Raw genomic sequence first — 21,317 nt, 5'->3', positions numbered from 1 at the left:
GACTAAAAGGTATAATAGATAATGTGAAATAGGAAGAAAAGGGGCAAAGGGGAAGGGGAAGTGAGAGGGGTGGGGGAAAGGACAGAACGGAATGGAATTAATATGAGAAAATGAAAAAATGGAAACAAAGTCTTTATAAATTTGGAGAGATGGAGGGGTTGAAGGGAGGGCAGGGGGAGGGGAAAAAATAAGAACCAAGAGAGATTATGTAAAGGTGCAAATTTCCAATGATGAATGTCTAAATATTGTATACCTGAAATGTACCAATAAAATTAAATTTTAAATAAGTAAGGGTCAATGAATAAAAATATGGAAATATGAGAGACAATGGCAAACACTTTCCAAGACTAATTTTAGGATTAACTTCCTATAGTTAACAATTAAAAATGTCATGAATATAAAATAAAAACATTTTTAGACATTCAAACTTCCAAATAACTTTTGTTTCAGAAATTAGGCTTGATTGCCTTTCCATTGAGCACAAGCTGATTTAATGACTGAATTCTAGTAGTGTATGGAAAGGGATAAACAGTTACTTTACAAAATCCTGAACTAAAAAACCTGAACTAAGTAATCAAAGTTAATATTACAAATAACAAGTGTCATGTTGGCATTATGTTTTTCCTCTTTTGTTGTAATCAGAGAGGTATCTCATTCCCATGGAGAAATTCATTACCTCAGTATAAATAGGAGAAAGCATCACACACACACAAATTTAAGAACATTTGATAAGGTTGTTGTTGATTGGCCCTTTCCAAAGGTATTAAGGTCATGAAAAACATGAAAAACTCAAAAAGTATTATAGACTTCAGTGATTAATTTAAGACCATGTACTAAATAAATGCAAATTGGTACCTTAAATTGGATTCTGAAACAGATAAATTACATCCAATGGGGAAAATGGAGAAATCTGCATAATCTCCAAACTTAATAGTTGTATACCAATGTTGATTTTGTAGGTTTAATGAGGGTTATGTGAGAGATGAAGATCAAGGGAATCTTGGAGGAAGCTGTATGAGAACTCTACAATACAGAAATTAAACTGTTTTCAACTCTTTTACAAATACAAAATTATTTCAAACTTAAAAAAGCTTTTAAAGGGTATGCAAAAATTGAAATAGAACTTCAGTTGGAAAGTGGGGGAAAAAGAAAAGGAGTGTAAAGTCCTAAAATCCTCATGATACTTTATAAATTGTTTTTAAATTAATGAATCAAGAAATAGTAGTTTATACATATTCATTAGAAATATGGAGTTAAATGATAGATATTACATCTAAAATAGTTTGAAAATGATTAACTCTGGGAAGCAGGATCAGGTAATGAGGCCAGGGGGCTGCCTTTTTATTATTCTTATAAGCCTTTTAGTACAATTTGACTGTTATATTACAGTGCACAGATTAGTTCACCTTTAAAAAAATCAAAATAATTATAGCAATAAATAATAGACTGGTAGATTTTTAAGCACTCTGAGTCAGAGATCATTTCAAGAGTCAAGACAAGTAACGAGGTTGGTTCTGAGACCCACTGTCTCCCAACAAATAGCAATATCCAGCAGAGTTTAACATAAGTACACTCCACAACTGAAGTCTTATTCGATGTTGCAAGAGAAATGTTTTGAAGCACATGAAAATCAAAATTTTAGAAACACAATAGATCCTTTAATAAGTTGACATTGTGCTTTCTATTATATAACATGCTAAGGGATCAAAGCACATCAGGTGCTTGCAAAAAGAAGAGAAAATCAAAATAAATATCTAAAAATGCTTTCCCTAGGAAGACTAGGATTAAGGCTGTAAGGAAGTTACATGCAGTGGATTTGGGTGATATATATTACTAAGCAAGAGAGGGGGGTGATGAAGGTTTGAATACAAATGTAAGATTTTTTAGCCTTTCTGTTGTTTTCTTTTGGTTTTTTCCTATTTCCAGTCATCCTATCTACCTGCCTTCTAAGATCTTCTTCCCTTTTCATTTAAATGTTTTCTGTGTTTTTCATCTTACTTTTTTTAGAGAAGGCCTCTTTTGAAGTGGCCTTTTATCTGGATTATTAACAAGAGGTACTGTTAATAAGAAGGATGCTGAAATAGTGAGAACATGTCACTTAACAGAACCAGAGTAAGAAATCTTTAATGTAGTCACAGTTGTATCATTTTTTCCTACACTTTTGGATGGAATTTCAATGATTATTAAACATTATGTATAGAAAACAACCCAAAGATTTTTAAAGTTCTTTAATGGTTAAAGATCTTTGAGGCAAAGAAATTAGATGTGATCATTTTACTGAGTCTATTGTTATTTTTACTTTATCATTGTGTTGTTTCATAATTGTGAATTATGAGGATCCAAGAATATTCCTGAAAATACAATAGGTAGAACTTTCTGAGAAGAAAAAACATGATATATGTTAGTAGTTCCAATAATAAGGTTTCAGTGCCTTTCCTTGTAGTTATATGTTTTATGGTTAGATGCATCTGCAAAGAAATTCTGAAGTCTTTGCCTGAAGGAAAGAGCACACAAATATATAAATAATTCTTTAATGTGATGAGATTTTTCTTATTTGAATATAAATTTGATAGGTAATGTTATCATAAATATCAACACACCTCAGAACCAGATGATTACAATTTGTTAAATATTTCTAAATTCCATTTGTGACTGTTACACACTAATAAAGTGTGTAAAGACAGAAACATGAAACTTAGTTATTTTTATTGAAATAAAATTAAGTGGTTTTGCCTTATATGTTTTATTAAACATAATTGAAAGCAAAAGTAAAATTTAAGGCCAGGCTGTCCTATAGATGACCAATACTGAATATTATACTTTTATATTTAAAATTTAAGAATTTCATGTTTTAAGTTCTTTCTCAGAGTTCTACTAGAGGTATGCTTACTTTAGCCATATGCAGGAGTAAAGAAATCCCCTTTAGTGTTTCTAAAGGGAAAAATAGTAAATATTGTCTTTGAAAATCATTGTACTACCAAGAGAATACACTGGACTATAGATATTGGGTTAGAACTTACATTCTTTACTTATCGTGAGAGAATTCATGGATAAGGACACTAACAATTTGACCTTGGTAAAGAAAATCATGGATATGATTCAGATGTATGTAATAAAAAAAGGTCAGACAAGGATTTCAGCATTGAGAGTAAGAGACAGAAGCAATGCAAATGAGCAGTAAGGATCCTGTTTTGAATATATTGGAAATATTAGTATGTAATAAAAAATAACACTTTTAAACATCATGTCAATAAAGGTCAATTTATAGAGAAAATATTTTCTCAGTGTTAAGAGTGAGAGAAATGTTCTATGTATCATGATCCATACTTGATGTAACTTTACAAAGGCCATAGAGATAAACAAATAATGTATTAGAAAAGATATTTTCATATAGTTTTATATAGTTGAATAATATTTAATTATGCTGTTAAAAATACTTATCTAAGTCTCCCCTTATACCTGAAATCTTAAATTCGTAAATTTGGCTCCATATTTAATATCTCCATTTGGATTTCTAGCACTCATTTTAAACTAACATGTCAAAAAATTATAAGCCTGAATACCATTTTTCTCTCACATGCATGCACATGCACACACACAGACAAGACACATGCATACTTGGCCCCACACACTGGCCATTTTTGCTAATGGCAACTGCATAGTTTAAATTGATCAGGTCAAAAATCTTTCCATTATGAAGTTTTTTTCAACTCAATCTTTTAATATGATCAGAATCCTATCATTTCTCTTTACTTCCATTACAAGCTTGTTCAAAGCCACTACCATCTTTTGTATATTTATTTACTATACCTTTCTCCCAGTCTTTCAACCTCTATAGTAAAGAGGTTACTTGTTTATTTTTTACTGATTATAATCCTAATGCCCTCTCTTAGTTTGTTTTCACAAAAGCTCAGTCATCTTTAAAAAACATAATTCAGATCTTCTTATTTCTCTGCTCAAAGTCTTCTAATGTCTCACTTTATTCACAAGCACTGGTAGGGCCTTCTCTAAACACTTTATGTAAAACATTAATTTCAACTTCTCTACCTAGCAGACTCTGAACTTTCTAGACTGCTTTTTCAGTTCTAGGGTCACATCACCTTGCTACCTTATAGATCCATAATCCTCCCTGAGGTATAGAACTCAATCCCATCTCTGGTGCAGCTGATTACTTATTAAATATATATTTTTCCTATACAGGTTATTCAATAAAAAATCTAGTCTCAAGTACAGGCATGCCATTCATTATACATATAGATCTCACCAGGACTCTCACTAGCTTGCCTCTTGGACACAATAGCATTCTCCCTATATTCATGTTTCAAAGAGGAGGATGCAACCTCCTTAAATGTCCTTGAGGCTAGAGCAAAGGCAACAGACCACAAAATAATCCTTTCCCTCCACAGGACACAATGTATAACTTAAAAATATGATAATTTCAAAACTGTCTAGATGGCTTAATTAAAAATGCTTCTATCTTTTCTGTATCATATTTTACATTTCAAAGCACTTACATATTAACCACATTTGTCCTCAACCACTCATTGAAGACAGCTGGGCATGGAGCACATATTTGAAATCACAGCACTCTAAGAGGCTGAGGATCACAAGTTCTAGCCTAGCCTAGACAACCTAGTGACTTAGTAAGACCCTGTCTCATACTAACCTACTACTGAACTAATTAACTAACAAAAAAAGCAAATCATTGAGACAAAATAGGGCCTCAGTGAATAATGAGTTTCTTTGGTTGATTACCATCTCCCTGCTCAAAATTCATACATTTTGAATGCAGCTTTGGTTTTAAATTTTCCTGTACTTATATTTAGAAGCTTGGTGCTGCTGATTGAAGCCAAATTAGGGATGTTTAGATGTATTTCCAAATATCTGAGAACAAACCTCATGAAAATAATGACCTCTACTTAAAATCATTTCTTGACTCCATTTTAAACCTCTATTATTGCACTGTTGCCATCATTGGTATTATTCAGTGAAGTATGATGTTTGTGTATTTTTCTACCTAGCTGTGGATGGCTCTTGGATCTAATCTAAGCAACAGAATAGTCTAATCTTTGAATTTTACCAGTCACTAAGTAGAGTTCTTTCATCTTGATAAACTCTAAACAAAAATTAGAAAGCCAAATCTAATAAATCAATTTCACAGGAAAAATTAATAATACAAAAATTTAGTTTATGTTAATCAAGACAATGTGCAATCTTCATACCAAAAATTAACAATACAAAAATTTAGTTTATGTTAATCAAGACAATGTACAATCTTTGGTAAACTCTAAACAAAAATTAGAAAGCCAAATTTAATAAATCAATTTCACAGGAAAAAGTAATAATACAAAACTTTAGTGTATGTTAATCAAGACAATGTACAATCTTCACATTAATTTTTCCATTAAGTTTTCCTCAGTACCTTTTGGAAAAATAAATTTTTTCATTTTATTTTTTCTTTTGTAGTATGTTTTTCTTTTTGATTTGAATGTTTTAAAAATAACTCTTAACAACACCTATTTCCACTGACATGTATTAATAGCAGTCTCAGACTGTGAAAGGTATTGCTAATTCATCATAATTATTACATTCAATATAGCAAAAACATTACTATCGCTCTCATTCTTTCTTTATTAAACAAATATTTATTGAACATTTGCTATGTGCCAAAAACAAGTAAGTACTTAGGATGCTTTTACCAGGAATGAATAAAGCATACTCTGTGGTTCATAATCTGATGATGTATAGAGTCCTTAAAATGTACAAATTACTGTAGTATACTTTCCAGTATATCCTGGAGTTCACTTTTGAAATCTTAGAACATTTTTTAAGCCAACATTTTCAACATAAAACATAATGTATAAAGCAAGTTATTATAAAAACAAATTCCCTGGTCTAATAAATCTGAGATCCCTCAGTATATTATTTCATTGTCTCAGTTACTTTTGTGGTTGTTGAAACAAAATACCCAACCCTACATGTTAATAGACAAAAGGTTTATTTTATCTCATAGTTTGTGGAGGTTTTGGTCCATAGTCTGCTGGCTCCAAGGCAGAGTGATATGGTGGAGGGGCATCACAAAGAAGAAATACTTCCTGGCGTGGCAGGCAGAAGTCACCAAAGCAGCAAAGAAGTAGCAGGAGCAAGCCTACCTTTTCCTTTTATTCCATCCAGGCTACAAGCCTTTTGGGTGATTGTCACCCACACCAAGGTGGGGCTTCTGATTTTAATAAACCCATTCAGCCACACCCAGAAATATGCTAATTCCATTCAGTGGACTAACTTAATAACACATACCCTTAATCCCAGTATCACATACACTGATCCAGCTAGCTCTGATAAACCCTACCTATGAATACATAAGGCTTTGGGGGGATGCTTAGATACAAGTCATAACACCCATCAACTTCTATGAAAAGTACTTTAACAGGAAACATACATGTTTCACTGGTCTTAATATTAGATGAAAATTCCCACATATTGCCTAATAGAATCATAGAGACTTGATGTTTCACCAAGTACTATTTGGTCTACTCTAATAGGTACAGATAGATCTCTTTGATTTAAACAGTAAGCTTAAATCATGTTTATCTTAAAATATTTATTTATAAGTTTGATAAATCTATGTCTTAAGGACTATCTAGTTTTAGAGAGATACCTCTTTTGAGCCATCCCTATCATGGATTGAATTAAAACTTCTCTTCTTCAGGTAAAAACATTACCAAATATTTTATAACATAGCAAGAGGGAATTATTGTGGAGTCTATTTATTAATTTGTTTATTCTGTAATCATTTAATATCCTTTGTCAGTGTCATAGTCTGTATTAGGCACCAGAGACACAAAGGAGAACCAAGCAGAAATATTTCCTGAGATTATGAAGTTTACAGCTAGTGAGGTATAGACATCTAGCTAATAACTACACACATAAGCACAAATTACAAATGAATAGCCTTTGTGAAGGAAAGCTACTTTTTTACTCAGTGGAAAATTGCTTTAATGGTCTCTTTTAGTTAGGTCAGCATAAAAGGCGAATTAGCTTTATGTGATCTTTCCTGTTCTTGGAAAAATAACCGAAGATGATTAAAAATCTGGTCAGCAGTCCTTATTTCCTTGGGAGAAGAATGTGCCAATATTTTTTACTTTTTGAGCTGCACACCTATGCTGGTGGCTTTGGAGAAAGCTGGGCAGTGTCTCTGGGACTGGTTCTAGAACCTATCCTGACCGCACATGTTGCAGACAAGGCTGGCCAATACTCCGTGTGGGCTGCTGTGACCCTGAACTGAGCTGAACTTACCGGTGTCCTTGTCAGTGAGAGAATAGCTTCACAGCCACCAGCCTGCAGTTTCTGCCAGAATTTTCTGAACAATGTTGTTTCTAATGCTGACTTCTAATCTCATGCACTGACACATACTTAAATCAGTCCTAAAACATAAGTCTCAAATCTCTATCTTCTCAGGCCTGGGCAACAACAAAAATCAGAACCTGGCCACTTCTACTTTATGCGTTGGACCTTTAAAAATAAGAGTTTACACACTTTGAATGTATTGAGATACATGTGTAGAGAGCTACATCACAGAGTCAACACAGAAAAGATGTAGAGTAGAGCAGAAGTTTCCCATTAAGTCTTAAAGGATTTCAATAACAAGAAGACAGATAAGAGAAGCTGCCCGTGGACTGTGTCCTGATTTCTCTTCCCTAGATAGAAACACGGAGGAGTTGTGTTGGCTTGATTGAGAAGACTGAAAAGGCAGTGAGAAACTTGTTCCTTAATCCTACTTGGGAATCTTAGGAGATCCTACATAGGATGGCTCCATACCCTTTAGGGTCTGCACCATAAAAAACTATACAGAGTTACAGCATAAAACACCTACAGTAAAACTCTTCAGTTAAAATCCTTAAGATGTGTTATGTACATGCACCAATTCAATACCAGGAATAAACATTATGTACTATAAACATTACTAATAAAAAATTTAAAAAGGAAATATTCAGTGTAGTTTCTGTTTTTCTTACAAGTATGCCCCAAACTGGTAATGATCATATTGTTTGTTTTCTTAGCAAAAGATCATATATAATTCACTATTAGATCAATTTCTTCTAGTATAAAAAAGGATGACTAAAGTTACTCAAAAATGTTTCTCACATAATACAGGAAGTTGCATTATCGACTAGATTGATATGGTTCTATGCCTTCTTATCTGTATGCTACTCGAGTTCAAAAGAATTTCTCATGCTTACCATGTCTGCATTTTTTGCATAGGGATGAAATTCTGCTTATAAGGTAAAAAGGAGCTGTGTACAAATGTGTGTCATGTTTGCTCCATATATCTTAACATTTGTGAAAATTAAGTGACTATTTATCAGCAGCTTTTATGCTACTTAGTAATATAGAAGCATGATCTAAAAACATCATACAGTATTTATATCTCAGCATGGATGAAAGACAAAGTAACTTTAAGATCTACCCTTGAGAAGAATAAAAATTAACAAGTACACATGTTTTAAACACAAATTAAATATATCTTTGATAAATGAACTTCTATTAAGTTCATGCCTATTAAGTTCATGCCTATCTCACCATATATTATTTCCCAAATTCATATCAGCTACTTCCTTTGTATTCGTATATGAAATCAAATTATTGAAATATTTAAAGTAGTATTTAAAAATAATAATTAAATCATGCATATGCTTCTGTATCTTGCAAATTGAAACATACGTTTTATTGGCCCAGTGATGATGAAAATGCGGGATAAATAACATGGGAGGAGGGCAGGCAGAATGTGTTTGAAATTGGGAAGGACTGCAAAACTGTTCAACACATCAAATACTTGTACAATAAATACAGCATAAAGGACACCTTAGGTGAATGTCAAGCAGGTGTCCTAAGGGAATCAGAGACTCTAACCTAACTAAATACAACATCTTGTGAGAGGTAAGAGAAGGAAAGCATGTTATTATATCTAGCAGGAAACATTCTGATTCAGATGTCTCATTCTCTTGACAAAGGTGGCAACCAGAATAGAGAATAGCACAGCATGGATCCCTCCTCCTGACAAAGACAGGAAGAAGAATGGAAAATAATGCAAAGTTAGTGCCTTCTTGTTCAAATATATTGTAATCTTAGGGTCTTCCTCTCTTCCAGCAAGGATGTGAAACATTTAGTTCTGACAAAGTGTAACTGTGATCTAATAATTGTTAATACTCTACGCTACAGAGTTTCAAGATTTGTTTTACAAATAGGAAGGTGTATTATCATTCACAAGTGTTTTCACTTTTCCTGAAAAGATTTCTTTCCTTCTGTTTTTTTGCAAAAGAAATATAATTATTATGCTGTGTAGTCATGTGGGAAGTAGAACCAGGGCTTGCATTGTGGTAATTTTAAACTATTTGTAAAAGAAAATTATTTTTTATAAAGGAAGGCAAAAATCTACTGCAAATGCTGAAGATATAGTATTTATCACCGCAGTTAGCGACATTATAGAGCAAGTGGCTCTTTGAATATGTGTATGCATGTTCATACCCTTGTGTATGTTAATAAACACATAAACTAGAGATTGTAATAATGAACCAATTTATAATAGTCAGAAGAACAACCCATTACGATATGTCTTAAAAACATTTTTCAAGGTGTCTATTTCCACAATTAAAGATAATTTTTAAAATCTGGAATTTGTAAAAATAAAATTTATATACAAATGCTATTATCTATGTATATATATAATTTCCTGTAGTAATATGAGCATTACCAACTAGAGTAATCCACTGCAAGACTGTGACTATTTAAAATTTAGTGGAAGTGAACTTTCAAACTTTAATTCAAAATTTTTTTTTTTACTTACATACATCTTGAACTTCCTAAACAACATTTGATAAGATTCTATTAGCAATACAGTAAAGGTTTTGCATACATCAGTATACTTAACTATCACAACTCTTGTGAGGAAGAACTTGTCTGTGTTTTACAAGAGGACACAAAGCATGTCTTCACAGTGGTTAAGCCAGCATTGAATCCTGAAGTTTAAAATAAGGAGTGAGGGGCTGGGGATTTAGCTCAGTGGTTCAGGTGCCTGCCTGGCAAGCACAAGGTCCTGAATTTGATCCCCAGTACCCGCCCCCCCAAAAAAGTTAAAATAAAGAGTGAGAAGCCAGCTGCATAATGCATACTTGTAATCACAGCTACCCAGGATAGTACAGAAAGGAGAATTGCAAATTTGAGGCAAGCCTGGTCAACATAGCAAGACATTGCCTCAAGAACAAATTAATACAAACATATAAAATAAAACATGAAGTGAAACTGGCACTAAAATAGGAAGTAGTACACTGCACATGAAGAATATTAACTCTATCTCTCATATGGTATCAATGATCACATAACTGTGACAAACATATATATAAATAATATATATATATTTATATCTGGGGACTATAAATAATAAAAGGGACTTGAGGAGTTATCAGATCTGGATTTTACACTTTCCATTTGCTTTTTATTTTAAATATCTCAATATTAGTTAACTTAGCTTACTCCAAATTAGGAATCAGGTATTTGGGCATCTGTTTTACTAATGCTTTTGTAAAAACATCTTTTTTTTTTTTGGTACCAGTGATCGAACTTGGGACCTTGCGCTTGTGCGGCAGGCGCCAGAACCACTGAGCTAAATCCCTGGCCCCATAAAAATATTAAAGATCTTATGACAGAGGCAATAACTAAACAGATTAGAACTGGGACTCAGTTTTAAGACCAGTCTTTCAAATCACTATGTTCTACACCACTGTGTGGTATCACAGGTTGAAAAGGAAACCACCTTAAAGAAAGATAAAATTGAGGTCCATTATCTGAACACCAGTTGTTGAGATATCAAGTGTTGGGAGTGGGTGACGGTGCAAATCTGAAGGCAATACGATAGAGCTGATGTGTGACATCAGAAGTTTGAAAAACTGAAATGTTAAATTAAAAGGATATTCATAAAAAGACATCTAAAAAATTAGGCTTGAAACACTTTAAGAATATATGTAGGTCTGAGGAAAATGTCAACAATAATGACAATAGTTAATATGTCTTATTTTATTTTGGGATGGACCATTGAATGCTTGGTCTTCTACATGCTAAGCTCATCCTTCTTCACTGAACTACACTCCCAGATCCTACTGTAATTAACACTTCTAGGTGCTTCCTTTTTAGTAGGTATCATTGTACGTCCTTTATATGCATTATAGCATCACACTATAGCCCTATGATGTAGGATTGATTTTATGTTACTTAATAATATATCATTTGTGCATAAGGAGACTGAGACAGACAAATCTAGAACTTGCCCAAGACCACACATATAACTGGGGTTAGAAATGAACATTAACTCAGGCAGCAATCTTTAGTCTATAAATTTAATTACTATTGATATAGGGGGAAGAGATGTAACTCCCAAACCTACCAGATATCCAAAACACAAATTTGTGTTCTCTAAAGTTGAAGAATGAATTCCAGCAACAATGGGGATTAAGAGTAGGAAAAATTTATTGAGAGAAAGATAGCTTTGGCCTAAGAGAGACAGAAGGGGGACCAGAAAGTGGGTTGCTCAGGACCCTATTTCCCAAGGGATATTTATAGAGCAAAGCCAGGAGGTGAGGCGGGTTTAAAGAAGGGCAAAACCATAAGCAACCAATAAGATTACAAGTACAGTCACCCAGGTCATATTGATTCGATGGGGGTCAAATAGGAGAGCAAGTCACATAGCAAGTTTACGAGGATTTTCAGTAAGGGTGGGCCAGGGATATTTCCTGTAAAGGCAGCATAAGACCTTGGCCCTCCATTCAGCTGATTGATACCTATTTAGAATATTAATTACCGTTATTCATTCCCAGTTTGGAAGCAGAGGGTGTAGTAGTTTCTCTTCTTTTATAATGTTGGCCTTTAGTGGATGTATCTTGATTGTTTTTTAAATTGGCTCTTTGTCCTCTATGTTGGCTTTTCAAGGGCCAGTGCTGTCTAACTGCCTACAAGATATCTGAATAACTTACCCATCTACAATACTATGATGTGAATTTATATTGTGGAAAATATCACAGAAGACAGAAATCTGTGAGAGCCTGGCATTCCAGAGGTTCTACATCATAAGTATTCATAGCAATGACAATTTTCTCTTAACTTGTGTCTTAGTCTCTTTCTTCATTGCTAAGACAAATGTTTTCCACATCTGGAAGATTTTACTTACTCTGCAAATTAATTAATTCCTTAATCTTTAAAGTGGAATAAATAAGGCGTTAACTTTCCTTTCTTCATTCTTACTTTTTAATCATGTTCTACTTAAAGATAAATTTCTATTCCTCCAGTTGAGTGTCTTTTTCATATATTTGATATTTTTCAATAAGTTTTACCAGTTACCTAAAGAGGTTCTCCTCTTACAATTCTTTCTAAACATTAACATGTCATAGTTATACATATTTGTGAAGTACAGTGTGATAATTTGATGCATATATATAAAGTGCAATAATAAAAATAGGGTAATTTGAAAGAAGAGGTTAGGAAAATGTCAGAATGTTTTAAGCAAATATACCAATATTTATGTCCAGAGAAGTAATTTTACCCTTCTTAAAGCATTCACCTTGAGAGACTATAAACTTCATTTCAACATCACTGTTTAAAATCATATTTCAGTTTACCTTCCATAATTTCCTTAGAAACTGGATTCTTAAATCCAACACCTTAACCACTCGGCCATCCCGGTACCCTAGAAACTGGATTCTTTTAGTGAACAACTTCAAATTCTGGCAAAGTTTTGTCAATGATGGGCTGACTTCCTGGCTCCTCCAAAATGCCAATTTTCTTATACAGTTTGTTGAATGATTCTTACATAGTACCAAAAGGCGGTGTTCCAAAATTATTTTGAACTGTAATAGCATCATTGTATTAGATACAAAAATCTAAGCTGCACTATACAAGCTTCCCCAAGGGAATTATTATGAAGAAAAATATCATGCAATAAGTGGTATAATTTCTAGCTTTTTCTTTCATAAATTCTTCACTTTGGAATTTAACATTATTTACACAGATACTTTTTCTATCTATAGAAATAGTATAAATATATGTCATGAAAAAATTATAATAATATATTGATAAATTTACCCTATCTATATTTTATATATTTCAATTACATATCAACACATTGTATAATTGTAGAATTATACACAGTTATCTGTAAGCCAGGAGAGATAATTTAAGATGACATTTTTCTTTCTATTTTGTCCAATTTGTATGTAATATTTTATTTGATAGTAATTTTTAAAGAAATATATTATTTGACAAAATTATTACCCAACTGAATTCCATCAACATGTCATCTTTCTATGTGCTTTTTATCCTCTGTTATTAAGTGCTAAAGGATTATAATTTGATAAAATGAATACCAAAATGAAAGATTTTAAAAGTATGGTTTTAGGTCCGGGGATGTATCTTAGCAGGGCCATACCTGCCTGCCAAGTTCCAGATCTTGAGTTTGATTCCCAGTACTGAAAAAAAAAAGTATGATTCAATAAAATTTATCACAAAAATACAAAGCAAATACAAAACTGAATCCCTTTATTATTTAGGAACTAAATTTAAAATTTTACAACTTACCCAATATATTTCATATGTATATATGCATATATATATATGTATATATGCATATATATATATATGTATATATGCATATATATATATATGCACACACATATTTTATTGTTTTGGGTTATATTTTAAAATATACTATATATTTTATGCTGTCAGTTTTAGTTTAAACCAAAGATACAAGATTGCTAGATCCTTAAATAACTCTACATGGTTTGAAGGTTTTATATCTGTATTACATGGCTTTTTATAATAATATTATTACAGATGATTATATTTAGTAAGAATATCTAAATCAAGTTTCTTTTTTTCTTTTTTTCTTTTTTTTTTTTTCCAGTACCAGGGATCGAACTTGGTTCCTTGCGCTTGCGCAGCAGGCGGCGAAACCGCTGAGCTAAATCCCCAGCCCCTGAATCAAGTTTCTTAGCTTTTTACTGAATTACTCCAGCAAAAGTCCTCTGAATAAATGATTTTTCTAGAACAAATATTCCAAAGACAAATTTATACTGTACAAAAGTATAGTTAATAATCCTAAAAATTTAATTGTACCTGACATATTTGAAAATATTTAATTTTAACTGAAAAAAGGAAATACACTGTCCATAATTTCTTAAAATGAGGCACTTTTCATTGGAAAATTTTCAGTATCTTAAGTCAGTTGAAAATGCAAATTTCCGAGTAGTATATAGAACATTATTTTAGCATTTGTTATGTATTAGATACTTATTATACTTATTATATATTCAAAACACCAGAGAAGACACAAAGAAATGGATATTATTATTCTTATCAAAAAGAATATACTCTATTAAGAAGTATTGAACTAGCAGAAAAAGAACAACAATATTGATAAAAATGTCATATATGCTATTATAAGTATTCAAGCAAATTTTATGGAAAAAAAAAAAGCCAGAGGTATAATCATTTCAACCATGGGCATTTAAAAGAAAAATATGTGGGAAACTTTTTTTTAAATGTATAACTTTATTATCAAACACACACATATATAAAAATTAAAATTATTCAAAGAAAAATAATACAAGGGAAAAAACTATAATAATATTCAAATACAGTAGAACTCAACCAAAGCAAAACTGAAAAGTACTTAAACATTTTTCCATATAATTTAAAAAAACAATCTCAAGCATTAACAAGACATCAGAGGACATGATTTGTTTTAGAAAGATTTTCAAAACTAATATTGAACAAATAGTGGTCTGGAAAAAAATTCCAATTAGCTAGTAGACTCCACATAGGCCAAATTTTTTTTAATTTAAATTTCAATACAGTCATATGACACGTGATGGAAATATAATCTGAGAAACATGTTATTAGGCAATTTCATCCATGTGCATCGCAAAGTACCACACAGATTGCCAACTTCTAAGTGCAAACTGAAAAGGTATACATCAATCATCTGCAATGGCCCCTTGATATTATCCAAATAAGCAGTTAAACACGAGATACTTGAGGCTACCACTGGCATAGCAGCACACTGTTTTAGAGTAAATTCTTTTATATAAGTAGGATTATGCTCTAAAGGATGAAAAGCACAGCGTGTTATGATAAATACGTAAAACAGTAACAGTCATTTATCACACTATCAAGTACTGCGTACTATACATAGTTGTGTGTGCTTCTTCTGGAAACACACCCTTCTCTCTGATCTCAGTGACTCTTCTTTCCCAACCCACTGATGAGCTCCAGCCTAGTCTCTATCTACATCTCTTCCTATAGTTTTAAACACAATCTATATATGGATTCTTTCCAGATTCTAGCCTGTAATTCTGATCTCTCCCCTTCCCCTACTACCACCCCTACCCCTTTGAGCCTTTTCTTCGTATTTCAAGTTATCAATTATTCATTTTAATCATTTTTTTTTTTGGTACCAGGGATTGAACTCAGACCTTGAGGTTGCCAGGCAGGCGGCGGCACCACTGAGCTAAATCCCCGGCCCCTCATTTTAATCATTTTAATCCTTATTTACACTTTCACTTTCTCACACCAGAGAAACTATTCGGTATTTACACCTGTGTGTCCTATTTATTTCACTTAAGAGTATGGCCTCAATATGCATCCATTTAGCTATAAATGTCTTTAGTTTCTCCTTCTTTATGGCTGAGCAGTACTCCATTTTATAAAAAAAAACAAAACACATTTTCTTTATCTAGTTTCCAGTTGATGGGCACTGGGGCTGTTTCCAAGCTTTAGCTATTACAAACTGTGCCTCTATAAACATGGGTGCACATATGTTGCTGTGGTATGATTCTTTTAATTCTTTTGGGAAGATACCCAGCAGCGGGGTAGCTGGGTCGAATGGGACCTCTAGTCCTAGTTCTTTGAGGTATCTCCATACTGATTTCCACAGTGGTTGCACCAGTCTGCACTCCCACCAACAATGGAGAAGGGTTCCTTTCTCCCTACACCCCCACCAGCATTTGTTATTGGATGAATTCTTTATAACAGTCATTCTTTCTGGGGTGTGGTGGAATCTCAGTGTTCTTTTCATCTGCATTTCTTAAATTACCATTGATATTGAACAGTTTTTCATATATTTATTTGCTGCTTTTATTTCTTTGAGAAATGTTTGTTCATTTCAGATGCCCATTTTTTAATTGGGTCTTTGAATTTGGGGGGTCTAATTTCTTTCAGTTCTTTATATATTTTTAGATGGTAGTCCTTTGTCTAAGGTACAGCTGCTGAAAATTTTTTCCTACATTGTAGGCTGTCTCTTAGTTCTGTTGGTGGTTTCTCTTGCAATGCAGAAGCTTTTTAATAAGATGAGATCCCAGTTGTTGATTCTTTGTGCCAGTTCCCGTGCTACTAGGGTTTTGTTCATAAAGTCTTTTCCTATGCCAATGTCTTCAAGAGTTCTACCGAACTTATCTTTCAGCAAATTTAATACTTCTTTCTTAATATTTAGATCTTTAATCCACTTCGATCTTAGTTTAGTGCATGGTTATAGATATGGGTCTAGTTTTAATCTTTGGCAGGTTGATATCCAGTTTTTCCAATACCATTTATTAAATAGGCTATCTTTCCTCCAATTAGGGTGATTGGCTCCTTTGTCAAAGATGAGGTGGCTGAGTATGTCTGAAGTTTTTTCTTGCATCTTCAATCTATTCCACTGATCCTCGGGTCTGTTTCTCTGCCAGTACCATGCTGTTTTTTGGGAAACTTTGATTAATTCTTGAAATTTAGTCCAGAAGTCTACCATAAATTACTATGCTGTATAAGAAGTTATCCCCAAATTTAACAACTTCAAAACACATTTATTATTTCATAATTCCTGAGGACCAGAAACCTGGGAAGAGCTTAGCTGGAGCCTTGGCTTCACATCCTTTTAATTTCTTTTTAACTTTTGGATCTGCTTTACTCCTCCCCAGTTGAATTCACGTCTATAAAAACTGATGTCCTTTACATTCTGAATCTCAAATCTCCAACAGTCAAGAAAATATAGTTATATGTAAAGTATATATTTCATATTTACTTGCCATAGAAAGCAGAATGGAGAATAATACTGTGGTATTTAAGAAAATGCTGTTTTAAAATGTTAATTAGGCACTTCTTTTAAAGGATATATAGCTTTTTAGATGTTAAATCCTTTGAAGGTTATTTTAGAAGGGATGTGAAGTGACTAGTTTACTTAAGATTTAGTGAAGAGTAATTTGTCAGTAATCTCAAAAATCCAAGCCAGGAAAGGATCATTTTCTCTCTTTTTTCTCCATGTGTTCATTTCCTCCTTAAGGAAGGCCCGATGCAGTAAGAGGATACATTTCACAAACTTCCAACACAGGTTTATGAACTGTCAACTAAAGGCACCACCTCTGATGTGGATGGTTTCATTCAATCCATGTTCTACCCACTTTATATCTTCTAGATCATCTTTTATAATGGTAATCAAGTGGCTAAGGCCTTCCTGTTGTTGTTTCAAATGCTGTTTGATCTCAGGTAACAGATCTGCATCTATGTAATATCTTTCTTTAGATCTGACTGCTCCAAAATGGTTCTGTATCCTGATTTGGGACATGTTTGTTTAATCGGCCCTTGAATTGAGTAGGTGCATTTAATTCAGACTGAATTGTATCTAGCTGAACTCATAACTGCTCTTCATCAGCTTGGATGCCATAACCACTCTTCCTTTGAATTTTCTGTTTGAGTAGGACCTGTAAGTTTCTATAGGAAAGATCCATAAGTTTCCTCTTGTATTGTGCAATTTTGGCCATACTTGTAGTTTGATTCTTTTGTAGCTCACTAATATCTTCAGGTATGATATCTAATCTGGTCTGATGCTGCTTAGGCATCTGATCTTGAACTTTCAGTCTTTGGAGAAGTTCTTTAAAGCCCCCATGGGTGCAGGAATTAACTTTTCAGAATCAGGGTTATCCACCTTGGCTTGTTCCCAAATAATAGGATCAACACCAGCAGAAGGATTCTGTAAAAGCTGCTTGATCTGTGCAGGAGAAAGTTGTGTTCTAGTCATAGAAAGGGTTACACCAAGTTGCTGTAGTTGTGTCTTTATATTAGCTTGTTCAAAATGGGCATGTAGTGTTGTAGCTGGAACTCTTCTTGAGGTACCATTTGGAGAATGCTCAACAACATAAATAACAACTTCTGTCTGATCATCTGGCAATGTTTTAATGCCCTCTACATTTACAGCAAGGGTCTGATTTCCTCCCAAAATTTTTGCAACGATTCTATCAACTGCTGTTGCTGGCTTCGAATATGTTTCTTTTTTGTTGAAAAATAAAACCACTAGCCCATCTTCATCTTTATTATTGGGCATACAACTATAACCTAGAGCCTTAAACTGGCAAAAGGGATCTTTCTTGTGTGAATTCCACTGGTGGCATATTTTTGTTGAAATATCCTTTTCCTGTTCCCCAGAAAGCCTGCAGTTGATTCCATGTTGCTAAAATAGCATCTCTCTCATCTCCCAATAGTGTTGGAGCAGAAAGAGCACTCGCAGTAGTTATCAACTGGTTGGACTGGGCAGGAACTTGTGTAGGCTGACTGAAGAGACCACCTAATGTAGATTGTTGCTGTTGCTGTGTATTAAATTCTCCAAATCCCAGTCCAGTTCCCAAACCAGAGCCTAAATCAGTACTAGTTCCCATTGTTGTGCCAAAACTGGTACCAAATCCAAAACTTTTGTTCTGAGTACCACCAAAGAATCCAGTAGTGCCTGTGTTAGTGGGGGCAGAAAAGCTGAATGCAGAGCTTGCAACTGTAGATGTTGTCCCAAATCCTCCAAACCCACCCTTTTCAATGATGTTATCTGACAAATTAAATTGTTCTTTGAGAATTTCCAAAAAATCCAATAAAGAACTGGAGATTCTTTAATTACATTATATAGAATGTATCCTAATCTGGCAAGTTCACCGCAGGTGCTGCAGTGGCTGCAGCAGTGCCTGAGATACCTGAGGGAGTCTCAAAATTGAAGGCCATGTCGCAGGAGCAGAGGACCAAAGCACTGCTCTCACGATGCGACGCTCAGCGCACACTCATGCTTCACATTCTTAATAGGTGTCAGCCCAGACTCCACAGTTTCATTTGAAGCCTCAACTTAGAAATGATCAATCTACTTCCAAGTTCATGCATCCTTTGTTGGTAGAATTCAGTAATGCAGAGGTGGTTGAAACAGCTTCCTCTCCTTGCTGGCTGTTAGTTCCTGCTATTCTTAGTTCCTGGAGACATGGGCCTCCCCAACATAGAAGCTTAGTTTTTCAGTGTGAAAGCCAAGAAAGGCAATAAAGAGTGTCCTTGCAAGATAAGGACCTAATTACTAAAGTCAGAGTCTTGTTTACCTGATCAAGAGAGTAACATCTCCGCTCGTTGGTTGTATTTTATTGGTTAGAAGCAAGTCTCTAGATGCAATTCATACTCAAGTGGAGGTGTAATTACGCATGGAAAGGAATTTAAAGAGATAAAGTGATTGAGGGTCAATTTAGAATTCTTCATATGGCAGAATTTAATTTTAAAAGGCTTGTGGATGATCCATGAGAGAAAAATAAAAGTTTCTTGGTACACTACCCATTTTTATCGATCTTTTAAGTTTACTTTAGAACTTTGTTAAAACCTCAAATGACAAAAATATTTTTAATTTCCATCTAGTTATGATCCAAATGAGCCATTACATATTCCTTTTGCCAGTGTGTTGGCACTCATTTGTATTTCCAGCTACTTGGGAGGCTGAGGCAGGAGGATTGCAAGTTTGAGGCCAGCCTGGGCTATAAAGTGACATCCTGTTTCAAAACAAAAACAAACAAAACAAAACAAAAATATTTCCTTTTGATCTAGGATCAGTTGACTAAGGGTAACTAATGATCTTTGAGCACTTATTAGATCCCAGCTACTATATATCTATGATCTCATTTAATTCAACAGTCTATCAGATTAATACTCTATAAAAGCAAAACCTGAGCACATCATTCAGAAGGGCCTTAATGTAGCAGATACTGCTGTAATGAATAGATCTAAACAATAAATAGACTCAATATAATAGAAATTTATTCCTTGTGTACCTGTCATTCCAGTATCTACCCAGGTTGACAAGTATTCGGGGTGAGGCAGAATCAACCTCAAATTTTTACTCACAGGATTAGGCTCCTAGTGGCCTTAATATACTTAACATATGGCTTCAAAGGTTGCTATTAGAGTTTCCAGGAAAGCACAGAGCTAATATGTAGACAGTTCTTTTGCACCTAGCCTGAAAGTGACACATAGTACTTCTGCTCCCATTCGTTTTGTTAAAACTCCATCACTTGTCCATTCCTTATTGCAAAAGAAGCTTAGAAATACAATCTAGTTCTATAGCTCAAGAAGGAACAGAAAATTTATTGAGGTGGGTGAACAGGTGTCAGTTACTACATAGTGTAACAGTCAAGATTCCAAAAGAGCCTGACATCATTTAGGTTGAAAGGTGTATGTGCTAGAATGTAGTTCACCTATATACATGCTGGTGGTCTGGGTATTTTTAGCTCCAAGTTCACTTAGTATTAGTCAAAATCACAGTGCAGTAACCTCTGCCAAAAGCCAGAGTACAAGAAGGTCATGGGCCTAGCCCCACCTTAGGATAGCTTCATTTAGGAAATGTTGTACAGCCATTTGTTTTGGCCTGTAACAGCTTTCAAAAAGTTTTCATGAAGCCACAACTAAATGTCTAGCTGGAGAAACAATTTGAGAGTTTCTGGTGCACAAATCAGTATAGGTGTGTATATGTGAGAATAGAAAACCTAGGGGCATATTCATCTCATTCATGATATTAAATATAGGTTTTGGGGAACTTCATGGTTCTCATTTGGGAATTATCCAGTGTACTGTGATGTATTTAAGTTAAGAAGTAAATCAGGAATTTCAACAAATTCGGTGTCCTCTCAGCTTACTCCAGAAAGAACAGCTATCATTAAGAAATCAATAATAAATGCTGGCGAGGCTGTGGGGAAAAAGAAACACAAAATTTGTTATATTTTCAGGATTCAAATTTCTCTGGAATTTCTTCTTTTTTATCAGTTGCTATGAACATAAATCTGTCTTGGTGGTGGTTGTACACAGCATAAATATGACACACATCTTCCCTCACTGACATTGGCCGTATTTGCCTCCATTAGTGATTCACTGAGCATAGTTTTTACATCCAAAAGTAACTCAATGGCCTTCTTTCTCTGGCTTCATGTTTATCATCAAGTATTGAAATCATTGCTTCA

The 21,317-nt window shown here is 33.8% G+C and overlaps 1 pseudogene; it reads right to left on the bottom strand.

Annotated features, from left to right (window-relative positions):
* Positions 1–17,419: 17,419 nt before the first annotated feature.
* LOC101698593 (nucleoporin p54-like) lies at positions 17,420–19,059 on the bottom strand (annotated as a pseudogene).
* Between the last annotated feature and the right edge of the window lie 2,258 nt (positions 19,060–21,317).

Source organism: Heterocephalus glaber, unplaced genomic scaffold, assembly GCF_053883595.1.
Source record: "Heterocephalus glaber isolate CG9 unplaced genomic scaffold, H.glaber_assembly_v1.0 deba00000546, whole genome shotgun sequence".
NCBI lineage: Eukaryota > Metazoa > Chordata > Mammalia > Rodentia > Bathyergidae > Heterocephalus > Heterocephalus glaber.
The sequence above is the reverse complement of the archived record's forward strand: the minus strand, read 5'-3'. Positions and strand labels throughout refer to the sequence as shown.